The sequence below is a fragment of the Aedes aegypti genome, chromosome 2 (genome assembly GCF_002204515.2).
Source record: "Aedes aegypti strain LVP_AGWG chromosome 2, AaegL5.0 Primary Assembly, whole genome shotgun sequence".
NCBI classification, from domain to species: domain Eukaryota; kingdom Metazoa; phylum Arthropoda; class Insecta; order Diptera; family Culicidae; genus Aedes; species Aedes aegypti.
The window spans coordinates 150,172,387-150,189,790 of NC_035108.1; the positions used below are offsets into that span (position 1 = coordinate 150,172,387).

General features: G+C 36.3%; 1 protein-coding gene across 2 annotated transcripts in view; it reads left to right on the forward strand.

Moving 5' to 3' along the window:
• The window catches only part of LOC5569019 (band 7 protein AAEL010189), a 427,266-nt gene that overhangs the window by 86,413 nt on the left and 323,449 nt on the right, over positions 1 to 17,404 (forward strand). The gene's annotated exons all lie outside the window — the stretch shown is intronic.

The following is a 17,404-nucleotide window of genomic DNA, read 5'->3' on the forward strand; positions in this document are numbered from 1 at the left end:
GACAGATATAAAGTTTATGTGTATCCGCATTGTGTAACAAATGTTTCTTACATATTCGTGTAACACGTTTACAGAACAAATGTTTCTTTTAAGAGATTTAAGATATTGAACCAGTTTTTTTCTTGTCTTCTTCTTAGCATTGCGTCCTCATTAGGACAGAGCCTGCATCTCAGCTTAGTGTTCAATGAGCACTTATTAACTGAGAGCTTTCTTTGCCAAAGTTGTCATTTTCGCATTCGTATATCATGTGGCAGGTACGATGATACTCTATGCCCAGGGAAGTCAAGGAAATTTCCATTACGAAAAGATCCTGGGCCGACCGGGAATCAAGCCCAGACACCTTCAGTATGGCTTTGCTTTGTAGCCGTTGACTCTGAACACTCGGCTAAGGAAGGCCCCTACGTTTCATTCCTTATTATCCTTGAAAAAGTTCCATATTGGAACTTCGAAACGTCGGACAACAATATTTCCTTTGGACCACATAATGAATGAGTTTTTCACCTTATTAGGACTCAGCATGTGGAATTTTAAGGCTACCACCAAAATAGGTTATGTATAGTCTTCTTATCATGCTTCTTTTTCCTGAAGTTACGCCACTATTGGAACTAATCTTGATTCTCAGGTTGATTAGTTATAAAAACAGGTTATCAAAAGGGAATTTTGATGTATAATGCGTTTTAGATTGCGCTTTGGGACATTTGTAAGTCTTGTGGTGATATCTGTAGTTTTAATGTAAAAAACCGCCAATCTGTAGTTTTAGTGTAAAACATTGCCAAAAGTGCATTTATGTATTGAGATTTTCTCTTAAGTTAAGTTTCATAAGTTTTGAGCGGAAAATACCTTAATTTTCTGTGCCATAAGGTATCGTTTTAACTGTCGCCCAACATACATGTGAAAAAACAACGAAATTGAACAACCGAGAGGTAGGCTTCGTCCCGATGTGGAGGTAATGCCAATACTCAGTATCATTTGGGGATTCAAAAATCTGGCGGCCATCTTGGAATTCGATGCCATCTTGGTTTTAAGCGGTTGATTGATTTTGTACCATCTTAGCGTTCATCATGCTGAATTATGAGGCATCCATTGAACACACCATCAGATTCTTTCATTCTTTTCTCATCTCAGCAGTTCAATTGCTTTTTCATTTCAAACAATGGTTTTGAACCAAATAAATGAAAGAATGAATGCTGTTCCTGAACTTGAATAGGGAAAGTGTACCAGTTATGACTATAGTGGGGGTAAAATGAACACCCTAAGCATTTTTCATGTTTTCTTGCTTAAAAAGCTGTCAGATTCTTTTTCAATTGCACAGAATTGAAGAAGGATGTTTATGCAATGTAACAAGTTGAAATATTGTGATGGAAACAGTATTTTATCAACATTATTATAATTTTGAAAATTGCTTTCCACAGAGTCAATGCTCCAAACATGTGGGTAAAATGAACATGTAAAGGGGGTAATATAAACATATACTTGGGGGTAAAATGAACACACAGTGGGGGTAATGTGAACATATACTGGGGGTAAAATGAACACATGCTGGGGGTAAAATGAACATGTAGTGGGGGTAAAATGAACACCATTCTAATTGAACGGGTTGTGGCATGATTCTCGGCATCTGGTACATGATCAATGCATATTTCACAGATATTCCGGAATCGATGGAACGTTTAGCCGCGACCATTTGGATGGCTGTCCTTTACTATCTTTGTATTTCCTCCGGATAACTTTCGGCATCTGATATAAAATCCGGTAGTATTCGCCCCGCCATGGTGTTCATATTACCCCCATCTTGAGTGGTTCATTTTGCCCCCAAAGAATCAACATATTAAAATCATTTGTTTTAAGAACTTAGAAGATTAAGATGCTTCCAATTTTCGTCTGCTTATCATAAATGCTTTAAAAATGTGATGTGCTACGCAGTTCGAAAGATTTTTTAAGGATTTTAGTCATAAAAACCTTAAATTGCACAAGTAAAAATTTACATCATATGAGAAAATGGAGAGGCATACTTTGTTTTTGTTTACTTTTACCATTTTTTACAGTTAGAGATCGCGTAAGAGTTGTCGAAATAGCTTCTTTGTCTGAGGATTAAGGATGGTGCTATGTTTGGTATAAAATTATAGCATATTTACCGTAAAACACTAACCTGTCATTTTAACCCCCCCCCTGTTCATTTTACCCACAGTTCCCCTACTTGATAATAAACTACCTAAACACACAGAACGATTAAAAATTTGAAGATAATCAAATTATCACGTATGGCGAAATACCATTATGTCCATAACTGGTACACCTACCCTATATGCCGAAGAATAATTCTGGTACCATATATGCATTATAAAATTCCTATTTAATTATCTGTTTTTATAACGAATTAAGCTAAGAAGCAGGCTCTGTTCAAGTAAGGACGTAATGCCAGGGAAATAAGAATAAGAAGAGTAAGCAATACGAAAGCTTTAAAATTCAAAAAGTGCTAACAAGGTAAAAACTCAGAGTAGAATGATTAAAATCAAGATGGCGTCAAAATCCAAGATGGCCGCCAGATTTTTTCACTCATTACTCTTATTCTTCACTCGACTCGAACACAACACCGACGATTCAAAACTTGTTTCTTTGTTGCACAAACAATGATGTTTTCATTTATTGAACCCGCCAAATTCGTCAAAATCGTAGAACATGACTTAGAAAATCGTTCATTTCATTGAATAAACACCATTGTTCACAAAGTGTTTGTAGCCTATTCCTACTCAGTTTTTTCTCAGCTTTCTGATGGTGACCTCAGAATTCTAAACAAGCGGTGCGCTAATGGTAGAAAAACGGGTTTTTAACAAAATTTAAGATAGCGGCCACATTAAAAATGGCCGTCAATTTTTTTAGTCTCAGGTGAAAGCTATATCCTTTCTTTTTACGATGACACTAAGTTTTCTGTGTGTTCCAAGGGAAATATGAGACATATCACGTGAAGAAATACCTAAGATTTATCAAAAAATGGGCTTATTCGCAAACCGATTAGCTAGCTGACGTACGAGAGGGCCACCAATTTGAGATAACCGAAAGGACCACGCTTTAGTTTTAACATAGACTAGCGAACAGTGACATAATGTTGAAATTTTTAACGATGGGTGCCGACGGAGGTCTGGTTTCAGCGAGAAATGCTCATTATAAGGACTGTTCAGTTAAGAAAGTGGACACGTATTTTTTAAAGCAATTTGTTTATTTTCGAACAAATTCATGAGTTCAGGAAATCAAAGTAATCTCGACCAAATTCACATAATTTTGAACATTCATTGAGCATTTTTGGATAATGCTCTGACTTTTCTCTTGATGCCTCCCATCGGATTCTGCACAACTTTCTTCGTAACTTTTCTTTGCGTTGCTTACCACATTTTCTTGAGAAAACCCATGGAACTTGCTTATCTTCCATCCTTCTTAAGATGTTGTTTGATTATTGCCCAATATTTCCAAATGGGGCGTAGTTATGGGCAATTCGGTAGAATCTGCCATGTTTCAACAAATTCGACTTTTTCCTTCTTGATCATCTCCAAAGTAGTTGAAGCATAGTGAGTCGATGCCAGGCCTGGCCAAAACAATGAAGGCTTGTAATACTTTCAGTAGATGGGCAGAAGACGTTTTTAAATGCATTCAGTTTCTGTAATTTTCGCCGTTGATTGAACCCGTTGTGAAAAATGTAGTACTTTCCATACCGCAGGAGCAATTTGCTTGCCATAAAAAAACTTTTTACCCAAATTTTTCTGTTCGGATGTATTGCACGTTATCACAAGCATCTGTTTTTGATACAGTGTTGAAAAATTGGAATTTGGACACTTCGCGATTTAAGCCAAATCTCGGAACGACAGCTTTTCTGAACACCATTTGTGCAGAATAAATCTGCGTGGCGCCATGTTAAACCGACCTATCGCTTGGAATTTACAACTGTTTGATGTCAACTTTCTTCTGCTGTCAAAATAAACACTTGAGTACACACTGAAACAAAATTTGATTTTTTTCCTTGGAATTTTCACACCAAAATGTTAACAATCAGGTGTCCACTTTCTTTAATGAACAGTCCTTAAGAGAACATTTCTTGTTAATAACCCATTTTTAAAACTAATTATTTGTGAAGGAGGATCTGTTCCAGTAAGGACGTAAAAAGAAAATGGGCCAGAAAAATGGAAAACAAAAAGATAAAAGAGAAAAATTTCATGAAATTTTATGTTACCTTTATTTTACCATATGACATGAAACATGTTTTAGAATATATAAGCGTAATTTACGGAAAAAATAGCTATATTCGTACCAATTTAGCTATTTTTAGCATTTTAAGAAATTTGTAAATTTTTAAGACGTGTGTATTGAAATTATTCGGGAAGTTTTTGTTGGAAATGGGCAGTTTAGTCTTTTGAATTAATGAAAAACGACTTCTCTGACGTTTCAATCCTTATTATACTTGGAAAAGTTCCATATTGGAACTTCGAAACGTCGGACAACAAAAAGATATAGTTCTTTTTAATTAATTCAATGAACAGAACTGCCTATTTCAACCCAGTCAAAGGCTGCACATACTGAACATACCTTACATAAGACAACGGACACACTGAATAACCAGGGGAGCAGTGAAGAATTTTTCGTTTGACGAAATGTTTCCGCCGGCTGGGGCGGGAATCAAACCCACACTCCGTAGCACAATACGCCCAAATGACTGATGCCGCACGGCTACGAAGTTCATCTGAAAGACTTTCACTATTATGATAAACAATGGAAAAATTACACCGTGGTATTGTGAGTAAAGGATAAGCTCATTATTTGGTGATTTTCTACTGGATTGGTTACTTTACTGTGGTATTTTTTTTTGACTAACCCGACCTGTGGGTTACAACAAAATATATCAGAATTACCTAGGTCAAAATTTAATACAAAAAACAAATTCTGTTTCATTTTTGTTAGAAACACTTTGAGATGATGGAGGCAATTATAACAAAATTAAAACAAAATCAGTTTAAATAACAAAGGCTGTTTAAAATTTGTTTCAATTTAAAACATAATTATAACACAATTTGTTACAAAGAGAGAAATTGCTTACACATGTGCGCTTTTGTTGATGTAACGATAATAACAAATTTTATTATACTTCAGTCATGGAAAATAACAAAATGAATTATTTTGTGTTTTATTATCTATGTTTAAATTATAACATATTTTGTTTCAATTATGTGTAGTATAGAATAAAATGTGTTTTCATTCTTCATGGCATTAGAAACCCAAGGTGTAAATTCAATTAAGTGTTAAATTTTGGATTCGATTAAAAAAAATGTAAATTTTACATTGAAGAGAACTGTATTGTGAAATAAAAATTAGGGCACTGAATTTGCAATCTTTGATTTCCAGATTTCCACAAACAATGTATCTACATTATACTTCTTTACTTACATAAGGTTATGGAATGTCATGCAATGCGTAAATCAACAAACAATGTAGACTCTCTGTTTGGGTTCTTAGATAACATTTTTTATCTTATAATACGACGAGATTTAAAGATTTATCAGATATAAGTATTTCGAATCATAAACTTTTGTGAGAGATGATTTGCTCTGAGATCTCTGCTCTCCACAACTTACAAGATACTTAGCGGATTTCAAGCCAAATTCTTTTGTTATTTTCTTGAAATGCATTCGGTGGAACCAATTACCGGTCCATCATCTATGACAAATTTCTTTTGCTCATACTCTGAGAAGTACTAGTGGAATGATTTATTATTCTATTCAAAGTAAGATCATTTGCTTGTGTCATGGGTCCGCTCAAGGAATTTTATTCATTGAAAATTGTGTGGCTAATTTCTAGTATATTTTTACACAAAGTTCGTGAGTGGTTTTACTTAATGGTTTTCCGAATATAAAGCAACATAGGATAACTTTTAATTTCCATCGTAAGATTATTTGTATATTGAACATAAAGTTTCTTTAATAGATCTTTCCGTACGCCCAACGAGAGTCTCATGCGCAGAATTTCCAATCCATAGTCTTGCTTTACGCGTCATTTGAAGCAGATCCTAAGAAAAAATCCGGTTGATTGTTGATCAATTTAATTTCAGTGAAATGACGTATTAAATGCTGAAGGGAACCAATCTCTCGGTTTGTTTGTAAATATTGAAGTAACTAGAAAGGAGTAACTAATTTCATTGTATGTCAAATGTTTCTATGGATTCCCTTTGAATTTACCATTTTTTTAGAGTCTCCCACTGTATTCAAAATTGCATTCGCTATCAAACACTGTCATTGATTTCGACAGTTTCTCATAACGATTTGTTGCGCATGGCCTGCTGAGTTTTAACTATGGACCTGTGCAAAAGTTCACCCGTTGGCGTTTGAGCGGTGCCGTGTTATTTACGTGACCATGGCAACGAGTGAATTCGGCACCGCTCAAACGTCAAATTAGTGAACTCGTGCATCGGTCCATCTATCAAAAAGCGCTTTCTCATATGATCAAAAGATGAGATAAAATGCAATGCCGAAGTCTTCGGCAACGTTCTTCTTATCCGTCACCCTCTGATACTCCTCGTCAAACCATCACTTCTTGCGCAGTTTCACTCATCACTCCATTGATTCCTATAGATTGTTAAGGTGTTCACTCACAATGATTTCATTTAACTGCTCGTCTAGCTTTTGGTGGTATTAAGATGTAACCCCGTCTGCTGAGAACCGCTGGATATTCAATCGCATTGTTCGCTGTGGTCTCGAATTAGCTATAGTCGATAACCGAATTTTACTGACAACGAAATAATGATTCGAGTCAATGTTGGGATCCATGAAACTCCTAAAGTCGATGACATCTGAGAAAAAAATATTTATCATTTTACCAAAATATAATTTAATCATATTATTATACTGATACTTTAAGAATTATTCAAAAAATATTTCAAAATTCCTACAATGGTTCTTCTTGATATTCTATCATGAAACGGCCCATTTTTCTGAACTATGCAGTGTGAAATAAATTTGGTAGTAACTATTACGCAACGTATTTCCATTGCTTAATTGTTTTGAGTTGCATAATGAGTCATTACACAACAATTTTCAATGGTGCATCCCAATACGATTTTAGACACCCTCAAGAGGTCTTCTACGAAATTGCAAAAAAAAGTTTTACGTGGCTCATAGCAGTACCGTAAAACGGGGTAACTTTGATAGTTTTTTCGAAGAAAACTTGAATATTTATGCATGCTGTTTCAAAGATTTACAATTTATATTTTTAAAACAAGTACTGGCATCCTAGCTATCGATTACAGTCGATAGATTGGCAAAAGATTTATTATGAATGGATATATATTTTTTCATATAATCGAAAGTTGGTTTTCTGTTTTGGGGTAACTTTGATAATGGAGTATGATTCGAACAAAATTGAATGAATAACGAACATTTGTAGGGCATTGCATACCTCTAGGCGTTTAACGTTATATGGAAATTTCTGACTTAGTTTACAAAAATGGTCCCAGTTTGTGAAAATGTTTTTCACTAAGCGATTTGAGACCGATTTCAGGTTCTATGATAACTAGGCTGTCAAAGAAAAGTGGCCAACTATTCAAAACTACATCAAATAGTGATCGTAGAACAGATTGTTTGTAAGCGTTTCAAAAATGCCAAAATTGTGTAATTTTTTTAAATTCGTATAGAAAGCCTAGAATGTTCGTGATTCAAATTAAAACCGCTCTTACATGAAGTGTCATACTAATGTTCCTTAGTTTTGCATTCGTTTTGCTTAACTGATTAACAGAAATTATGATATTTCGTTTAGTATGTGGTGGGTTACGCACTATCAAAGTTACCTGCATTATCAAAGTTACCCCGTTTTACGGTACTTGATTTTTACACTCTTCTTTATTATCAAACTCGGCAAGCTTCGTTGGATAAATGTTCGACTTCTTCTTCTTTCTGGCGTTACGTCCCAACTGGGACAAAGCCTGCTTCTCAGCTTAGTGTTCTTATGAGCACTCCCACAGTTATTAACTGAGATTTTACTTTGCCAATGACCATTTTTGCATGTGTATATCGTGTGGCAGGTACGAAGATACTCTATGCCCTGGGATGTCGAGAAAATTTCCAACCCGAAAAGATCCTCGACCGGTGGGATTTGAACCCACGAACCTCAGCTTGGTCTTGCTGAATAGCTGCGCGTTTACCGGTACGGCTATCTGGGCCCCAAAATGTTCGACTAGTGCTGTCAAAATTACCATTCTGCAACTTGTTGCGTAAAGTAGGTACTGTTTTGAAACTATGTTCCTAGTTTCCTTCACATCTAAGCCGAATTCCCATCGTCCATTGGATATAGAATCAGAAACTAGTTGACTCAGTTATTGGGAAATTTAAAAAAAAGGTACTCAGATATATTATTATCTAATTTCAATATTAAAATTTGCCAACTCCCATAACAGTTTTCTCCTAGGGTTCCTTTAGCAAATTCTGGGGATGTTATTCCGGTATGCTTCTAAAAATTCATATGGACCTGTATTTCTGAGAGATTTTTCAAATACCAAACATCTTTACTTGGTTTGTAAAAAACCATCGATATTTTGCAGACGTATTAATATTAAACGTATTGTATTAATTCAGTTTTGCAACCCTTTGGGCCCTTAATTTGCGCCCATTCAGAAATTGCATTTTAAATTTTTCAAAAAAGATCAAACGAGCGTACAAAAAAAAGTCAATTGAATGCAGCTGACCACGAAAACGTCACATGAAAACGGTACGGTTTTGCTTATTTTTATCATTTTCCGTAATAAGAGCAGATCTTATTGTACGTGTGTCACATTCGACATCACCAGCAAGAATAAACTATTTCTGTTATTTGGAATAGGACATTTTTGACAATTCATGATCTTTGAAAATGTCATCGTGTCAGACGACTTTCACTGCTCGTGCTATGTGTTGGATGTGACTGTAGCGGATGAGTATAGAGAAACCATTTGACTACTGATCATGGAAGCCAAACGAATGCCGCGAAAAATGTCGAATGTTAAAGCACTGTTCTTAAGTCTATTATCATTTGTTAAATAATAATTTGTTATACTTTCCCTAAGCCTGAACCATTTGTTTTTATTTTAAATATAGGAAATTGCCTTATCCTTATATTTTTAAGAAGAATCAAGAGTGTCGTCTATAATAACGGAGTAGAATTTCCAAAGACCAAATCAATTTTTATTGGCAACAAAGAACATACATCACCAAATGTGGATTACTATAGTGTTATTTCCTCATTTCCTCTATGTTGTGCCCTCTCTGCCTGGTTTCTGATTAATATGTTCGGTGCCCTGTGCGGTTTGGGGGTTGCCAGTGAGGGAAAGAAAATTTGCCACGGCGGGTGCCTATAAACATTAGGAGTTTGGGCAAGTGATTCAACTTGGGTTGAACTTTCCTTACGTTTGTTTAGATTAGATGTAGGTGGGTCGATGGGGGTTTTCCTCCGACAGGAGCTAATTAATGTAAGTAGGAATTCGTGTCGGGACAAGTTTGGAGGTGTGAAGCTTTCTTACCTTTGAAGACTTACATGTGTTTGATACATAAGGCGTGAGCTTTCCTGAAGGAAGACTTTATTGAGAACGGATAAGATTTTAGATTAGGAATAGAAAGAATCAACCCGGGATTGACTGATGAAATTTAGACTGTGCACGAATTATTTAACCTTTGTTCATCCAGCTTACTATTTACTTTCTAAGAAACACACTTTTTTTTATTTATTGACAGATATGCGAATGTGAAAATGGCAAATTTGATAAAGAAAGCTGTTAGGTAATAATAGTGGAAGCGTTCTCTGCCCCAGTGGGGACGTAATGCGAAGAAGAAAAAGGTGGCACTGGTGAAATTTCTCCTTCAATTTTATGTATCTTAAGATCCTGATAAGCTTGAAGCTCAGCTAGTTTATAATAAGAATTTAATTTAATTCAACCATGATTGTGATCTAAAGGATGTGTATTATTCGTGGAATCAATCTTTGAATTTCAAACTGAACACATTTGTTATTCATATAAGCAATTCAACAAAAAACAAAATTAAAATCCCATTGCACGTGTTATGTTTACGTTCATGAAGGCCACAAACTTTGCCAATATGGTTCGTCCATCCTTCCCACCCGCAACTTCCTCTTCGGTGTACGCCATGCAGCGGTCAGATCCGCACTTAAAAAAAGCACCAAACATGTTGAAAACTAATTCCACCCAGCAGCACCCAGGGCACGTTTGCTGCATCGGATAAATACGAACGGATTCCGCCGCGTAATCCACAGCTGGTTCATTCCAGTTATTACTTTGCAGAAGTTGCTGGTAAATTAAACCTGGCTCAACCTGGCAACCCTGAGGACAGCTCGAGTCAACTGGGGCACAGTTGCGTGCCTTGATATAAAGGTCGGACAAACGTGAACCAAAAAATGTTTTTGGGAGTTTGTGTTTTGCCCAGATAATATTTTTAATTACCTCAGATAATAGAGAGTAGTATTCGAACCGTTTTTTTAATTTCTTTATTACAACAACAGCTAGTCCATATTGCTACAGCATGTAACATGGCTGGCCTGAAAATTTGTTTGAATATCAAAAGCTTGTTCTTAAGACAAAGTTTTGATTTTCTATTAATAAGGGGATAGAGACATTTTACTATTTATTACATTTGGTTTGAATGCCATCAATGTGATTATTGAAAGTCATATTCTTAGATAGCATGAGCCCTAGATACTTAACTTCATCTGACCAATTTATTGGAACCCCTCTCATCGTAATAACATGTCTACTTGAAGGTTTCAAATAAAGAGCTTATGGTTTATGTAGAAATATTATTAGTTGAGTTTTGGAAGCATTAGGAGAAATCTTTCATTTTTGCAAGTATGAAGAAAAAATATTCAAACTTTTTTGCAATCGACTACAGATCACACGCAGGCTTCGTCCTTTGGCGGAGAGGCCTGTGTCATCCGCAAACAACGATTTTTGACATCAGTGCGCATCGTACCTTCGTGCTGTGCGTACACGAATTCTCTCTGCTCTTGGAAGTTTTCTTAAAAACTACCTAAAGCAATAAAACAGTACTTTTCAGTGCTACAAAAACAGTACTTTTCAGTGCTAAAATTAAAAACGGTACTTTTCAGTGCTACTAAAACAGTACTTTTCAGTACTATTTTTTCTACTATTGATCCCTTTACGATCCTTGTTTGGACCCGTGCCTTCGATTTTTCGTTGGACCCGTTGGCGAAAGCTAGCGGTGGTAATCCTTCTTGGACACCGTCTTGGGAAAAAACCTTTCGAAGGTCACGTCTTCTTTCGTTTATTAATTAAACGTGGTATCAACAACTAACAAAAGGAAGGGTGAATCTCTGAATTCACAACTTCCTTCCAAAAAAGTGGGATTTAAAACTGTCACTAAACGTGGCAAGAATGGAAGAAAGGACGTTTCTCCGGAATGCGAACTTTCTTCCAAGGGTGAAATGAATAATTGTATCGAAATGAGCAATCAGTTCGATGCTCTAGACAAATTTTCCGAACACCAAATCGAAGCAGCCTCTAGCCCAGGCTCTTTGATTCAAGTGAGGAAGCAAAGAGTGCCGCCTATCGTGGTCAGTTGTTCCGAATTTGCAGGATTTAGGCAGGAGATCTTGAACTCCATTAGGGGAATCAAGGTTTCCTTCCAAATCGCAAAGAAAGGAGACTGTCGCGTTTTGCCGGAAACTCTTAAAGATCGTGAGCTTCTTCTCAAACATCTTGAAGAGAAGAAGCACAAATTTTTTACTTATGACGACAAAACTGAACGTTTGTTCAAAGTTGTCTTGAAAGGTCTCTCAAGTGACTATAAATCACCTGAAGAGATCAAAAATGGAATAGCATAGCATAGCATAGCATAGACTGACTGTACATGTCAATGGTTGCTACTCCGTGATTGATCGGACCTGGTAAGAATTGCACTACGATCCAAATGAATAAGGAATGGGAGTTTCCGCTTATTCTCGAAGTACAATTTTAGCAGATCTAATATTATTGATCAATAACGGCGCCGGCCAAGTCCTTACAGTCAGTTGGGATGGGAAAGGAATGTTAGGGTGTAATGATTGTTGCTTCTAGAGACCGAGAATACCTCTGCATCTCCACAATCACCACGGGAAGGGTGTTTATTAGTGAGGGAGGAAAAGATCTGGGAGTCACCATTGGTCAGTGATGCGATCCATGGATAAGGAGGGAAACTACGACTTAAACTTAAAGCTAGTTTTGCATTTTGTCTCGAGATGTTTTTGGTAGAAGATTTAAAAATACGTCAACATCCGTTATGTCGAACCATTCAAAAGATGTTTTTAGTAATGGCGAAAAGAAAAAAATATGTGTATATATTAATAATACAGGTCGGACTCGATTATCCGGAGTATCGATTTTTTTTTCACTCCGGATAATCGAATCCTCCGGTTAATCGAATCACTAAGAAAAAAATGAAATCTTCGATAAACGAACTTAGATATTATCTTTTTTTATTGTTTTATTCATATGATGCGGTGGCGCAGTCAGAAATTATTTCTAGGAAGAGTAGGGGTCTTTACAAGAAAAATTGTTTTTGACCAGCATACCCAAAAACCACTTTTTCAAACCCAACTTTTCTTAAATACGTTCAAAACTGCAAAACCATTCATATTCTATATTGCAATACCAAATTATCTCAGATGTATGCATAAAAATTGAAAAACAGGAACATGAAAAAGCAAATTCCGGATAATCGAGTCTAAAATTCCGGATAATCGAATCCCGGATAATCGAGTTCCCGGATAATCGAGTCTCCGGATAATCGAGTCCGACCTGTAATAATAATCATAATAATAATAATAATAATAAAAATAATAATAATAATAATAACAAGAATGATGTCGACACTTGTAGTGACGAACCATACATAGTTTGTTTGAAAATTACAGAAGACAGCGTACACGTACATTTTTATCTCGAGATGAAAAGTTGTTGGTAGGAGTTTTAAAGAATACGTCAGCATCTATAATGTCGAACCATTCAAAAGATGTTTTTAGTAATGTTAAAGAGAGAAAATATACGTATATAGAAATTATGTAAAACAGGCATAATGCCGACACTTTGAGTGACGAACCAAACAAAGATTGTTTGAATAAAACATAAAAATAACGCTGCCATGAAAAAATGTGTCATTATAAGCATGAAACGAGCTCACCAGTTGGTAATTCATCCTCGACTGAACACGGATATCTTTTCGCACTCAAACAACGCGAACCGTAAAACTACTTGGCGTCCCGAAAACAAACTGTCTTCTTTGGGCTTTCCGAAGCACTGCCCAGCAAAACGCGCGAGAACGAAACACAAACTCCCGGCGTCCCGAAAACAAACTGTCTTGCTTGGGCTTTCCGAAGCACTGCCCAGCAAAACGCGCGAAAACAAAACACAAACTCCCGGCGTCCCGCAAACGCGCGAAACTGAAAACAAAAACAAACTCCTGACGTCCTGAAACCAAACTGTCTTGCTTTGGCTCTTCCAAGCACTGCCCAGCAAAACGTGCGAGAACGAAACACAAACTCCCGGCGTCCCGAAAACAAACTGTCTTGCTTGGGATCTTCCAAGCACTGCCCAGCAAAACGCGCGAAAACGAAACACAAACTCCCGGCGTCCCGAAAACAAACTGTCTTGCTTTGGCTCTTCCAAGCACTCCCTGAAGAGATCAAAAATGGAATAAATGATTTACTTGGATTTTCCCCAGTCCAAGTAATCATTATGAAAAAGAGAACCCAATCTGGCATTGTTCGGAAAGGGCTTTCTCAAGAATTTTATTTAGTTCACTTTAACAAAAAAGAACTAAATAATATTAAAGCTTTAGAAAAAGCAAAACTTTTGTTTGGTGTCCGTGTGACATGGGAACATTTCCAGAAACCTGGAGGAAATTACCAGAACCCCACTCAGTGCCGTCGGTGCCAAAAGTGGGGTCATGGTACAAAAAATTGTCGCATGGATGCTAAATGCATGATTTGCGGAGGTTCTTCTCACGCCAAAGACGTCTGTCCAGTGAAGGAAGATACCACCAAATTCATATGTTGTAATTGCGGGGCTAACCATAAGTCCAATTTTTGGAATTGTCCTTCACGCAAAAAGGTCATTGAGGCTCGTGCCAGGCAGATGAACAATAATATCCGTTACGATAACGGTCGTTTCCGGAATTTGCCTGGTAGAGTATCGAACAATGCTCATTTTTCAGTTAACGATCGCTTGATCATGAATCATACCCATCAGGAAGATCATAATCATGCTCATTCACAAACTAATTTTAATCCGTCGGGTAGCCGTTCGAATCTTTCTATTTCGAATGTATCTACCCACGGTAAATCCTTTGCCGATATCGTAGCAGGAAATTCGAACTCCTCCCCTGTTCGATCCGTGGGTACCCATTCTACTTGTTTCAAATCAAATGGAAAAAACCCTACCGCCACAGGTAACTCCGCTTCTTCGTCTACCGGAAATTCCAATGGGAAATCACATGACATGTCTGCCTCTGATTTTAATTTTCTAACTGAACAATTGAATCTAATGATTGATGCAATGTTCAAAGCCACCACTATGACTGAAGCAGTCCAAGTAGGTGTAAAATTTACAAATCAAATTGTTATTGGATTACGTTTTTCTAATGGATCCAAATAATAATTTAAATATTTTAAATTGGAATGCTCGTTCTCTGAATGGTAAAGAGGACGAGCTGTTTAATTTTCTTACGGTTAATAACGTGCATATAGCAGTTATTACCGAAACGTATTTAAAACCTGGATCTAAACTCAAAAGAGATCCTAACTTTTTTGTTTATCGTAATGGTCGACTTGATGGGGCATGTGGGGGAGTTGCAATCATCATTCATAGGCGTATAAAACATCAACTGTTTTCGTCATTTGAAACTAAAGTTTTTGAAACTTTAGGTGTTTCAGTTAAAACACAGTTTGGTAAATATACTTTCATAGCTGCCTATTTGCCTTTTCAATGCACTGGACAGCAAGTTAATTTGCTCCAAACTGACTTGCGTAAATTGACTCGCAATAAGTCAAAATTTTTTGTCATTGGTGACTTTAATGCCAAACATCGGTCATGGAATAATTCTCAAAGTAATTCCAACGGCAGAATTTTATTTGATGAGTGCTCTTCAGGATATTTCTCAATTCAATACCCTGATAGCCCCACATGTTTTTCCTCTTCTAGAAATCCATCTACGATAGATTTGGTCTTATCCGACTCTAGTCATCTTTGTAGCCAACTGATTACTCATGCTGATTTTGATTCTGATCATGTCCCTGTTACATTTCAAATATCCCAAGAAGCGATTCTCAATCCTATCAGCTCCACTTTCAATTATTTACGAGCCGACTGGAATATATATAAAACGTATGTTGACTCCAATCTTGATGTTAACATTTCTTTAGAAACTAAACTTGATATTGACAATGCTCTTGAAACTTTAACAAATTCCATTGTTGAAGCCCGGAGCATTGCAATTCCAAAATGTGAAGTAAAATTTGAATCCGTGATTATAGACGATGATCTTAAACTCTTGATCCGTCTTAAAAACGTGAGGAGAAGGCAATTTCAACGCACTCGCGATCCTGCTATGAAAATTGTATGGCAGGATTTGCAGAAAGAAATCAAGAAACGTTTTGCTCAATTAAGAAACAAAAATTTTGAAAATAAAATTTCTCAATTGGAGCCTGGCTCTAAGCCCTTTTGGAAATTATCTAAAATCTTGAAAAAACCTCAGAAGCCAATACCGGCATTGAAAGAGGAAAACAAATTATTACTAACTAATTGCGAAAAGGCTCAAAAACTTGCTATGCAGTTTGAAAGTGCGCACAATTTTAATTTAGGACTTACTAGTCCAATTGAAAATCAAGTTACTCAGGAGTTTGAAAATATTCTCAATCAAGAGAACGTTTTCGAAAATGCCTGGGAGACTGATTTGGAAGAAGTGAGAACTATTATTAAAAAATTCAAAAACATGTAAGCTCCTGGCGATGATGGAATTTTCTACATCCTCATCAAGAAACTTCCAGAAAGTAGCTTATCATTTCTAGTTGATATATTTAACAAATGTTTTCAATTAGCATATTTTCCTGACAAATGGAAAAATGCTAAGGTTGTTCCAATTTTAAAACCAGACAAAAATCCTGCAGAAGCTTCTAGCTATCGTCCAATCAGTTTGCTTTCCTCCATCAGTAAACTTTTTGAAAAGGTTATTTTGAACAGAATGATGGCCCACATCAACGAAAATTCAATTTTTGCCAATGAACAGTTCGGATTCCGCCATGGACATTCGACCACTCATCAACTTTTACGTGTAACAAATTTGATCCGTTCCAACAAATCTGAAGGCTATTCTACTGGTCTTGCTCTTCTAGACATAGAAAAAGCATTCGACAGTGTATGGCATGAAGGTTTGATTGTAAAATTAAAAAACTTTAATTTTCCAACATACATTGTTAGAATAATTCAAAGTTATCTGTCAAATCGTACACTTCAGGTTAATTATCAGAACTCCAGATCTGAAAGACTTCCTGTAAGAGCTGGTGTTCCCCAAGGCAGCATTTTGGGACCAATATTATACAATATTTTCACATCTGACTTACCTGAGTTACCTCAGGGATGTCAAAAATCTTTGTTTGCGGATGACACAGGCCTCTCCGCCAAAGGACGAAGCCTGCGTGTCATCTGTAGTCGATTGCAAAAAAGTTTGGATATTTTTTCTTCATACTTGCAAAAATGGAAGATTTCTCCTAATGCTTCCAAAACTCAACTAATAATATTCCCACATAAACCAAAAGCTCTTTATTTGAAACCTTCAAGTAGACATGTTGTCACGATGAGAGGGGTTCCAATAAATTGGTCAGATGAAGTTAAGTATCTAGGGCTCATGCTAGATAAGAATTTAACTTTCAAAAATCACATTGAGGGCATTCAAGCCAAATGTAATAAATATGTAAAATGTCTCTATCCCCTTATTAACAGAAAATCAAAACTTTGTCTTAAGAACAAGCTGTTGATATTCAAACAAATTTTCAGGCCAGCCATGTTGTATGCTGTACCAATATGGACTAGCTGTTGTAATACCAGGAAGAAAGCTCTGCAGAGAATTCAAAATAAAATTTTGAAAATGATTCTGAGGCTTCCTCCCTGGTATAGTACCAATGAGTTACATAGAATATCCAATGTTGAAACATTGGAACAAATGTCAAATACAATCATTAATAATTTCAGGCAAAAATCGTTACAATCTCCTATTGCCACGATTAATACGTTATATGTTTAGGTTAAGTTAGGTTAAGTATATTAAAAACTTTTTTTTTCTCTTATAAGCAGGTGAAATCAACTCACCTGTAAAAAAAAACTGAACTGCTACGGCAA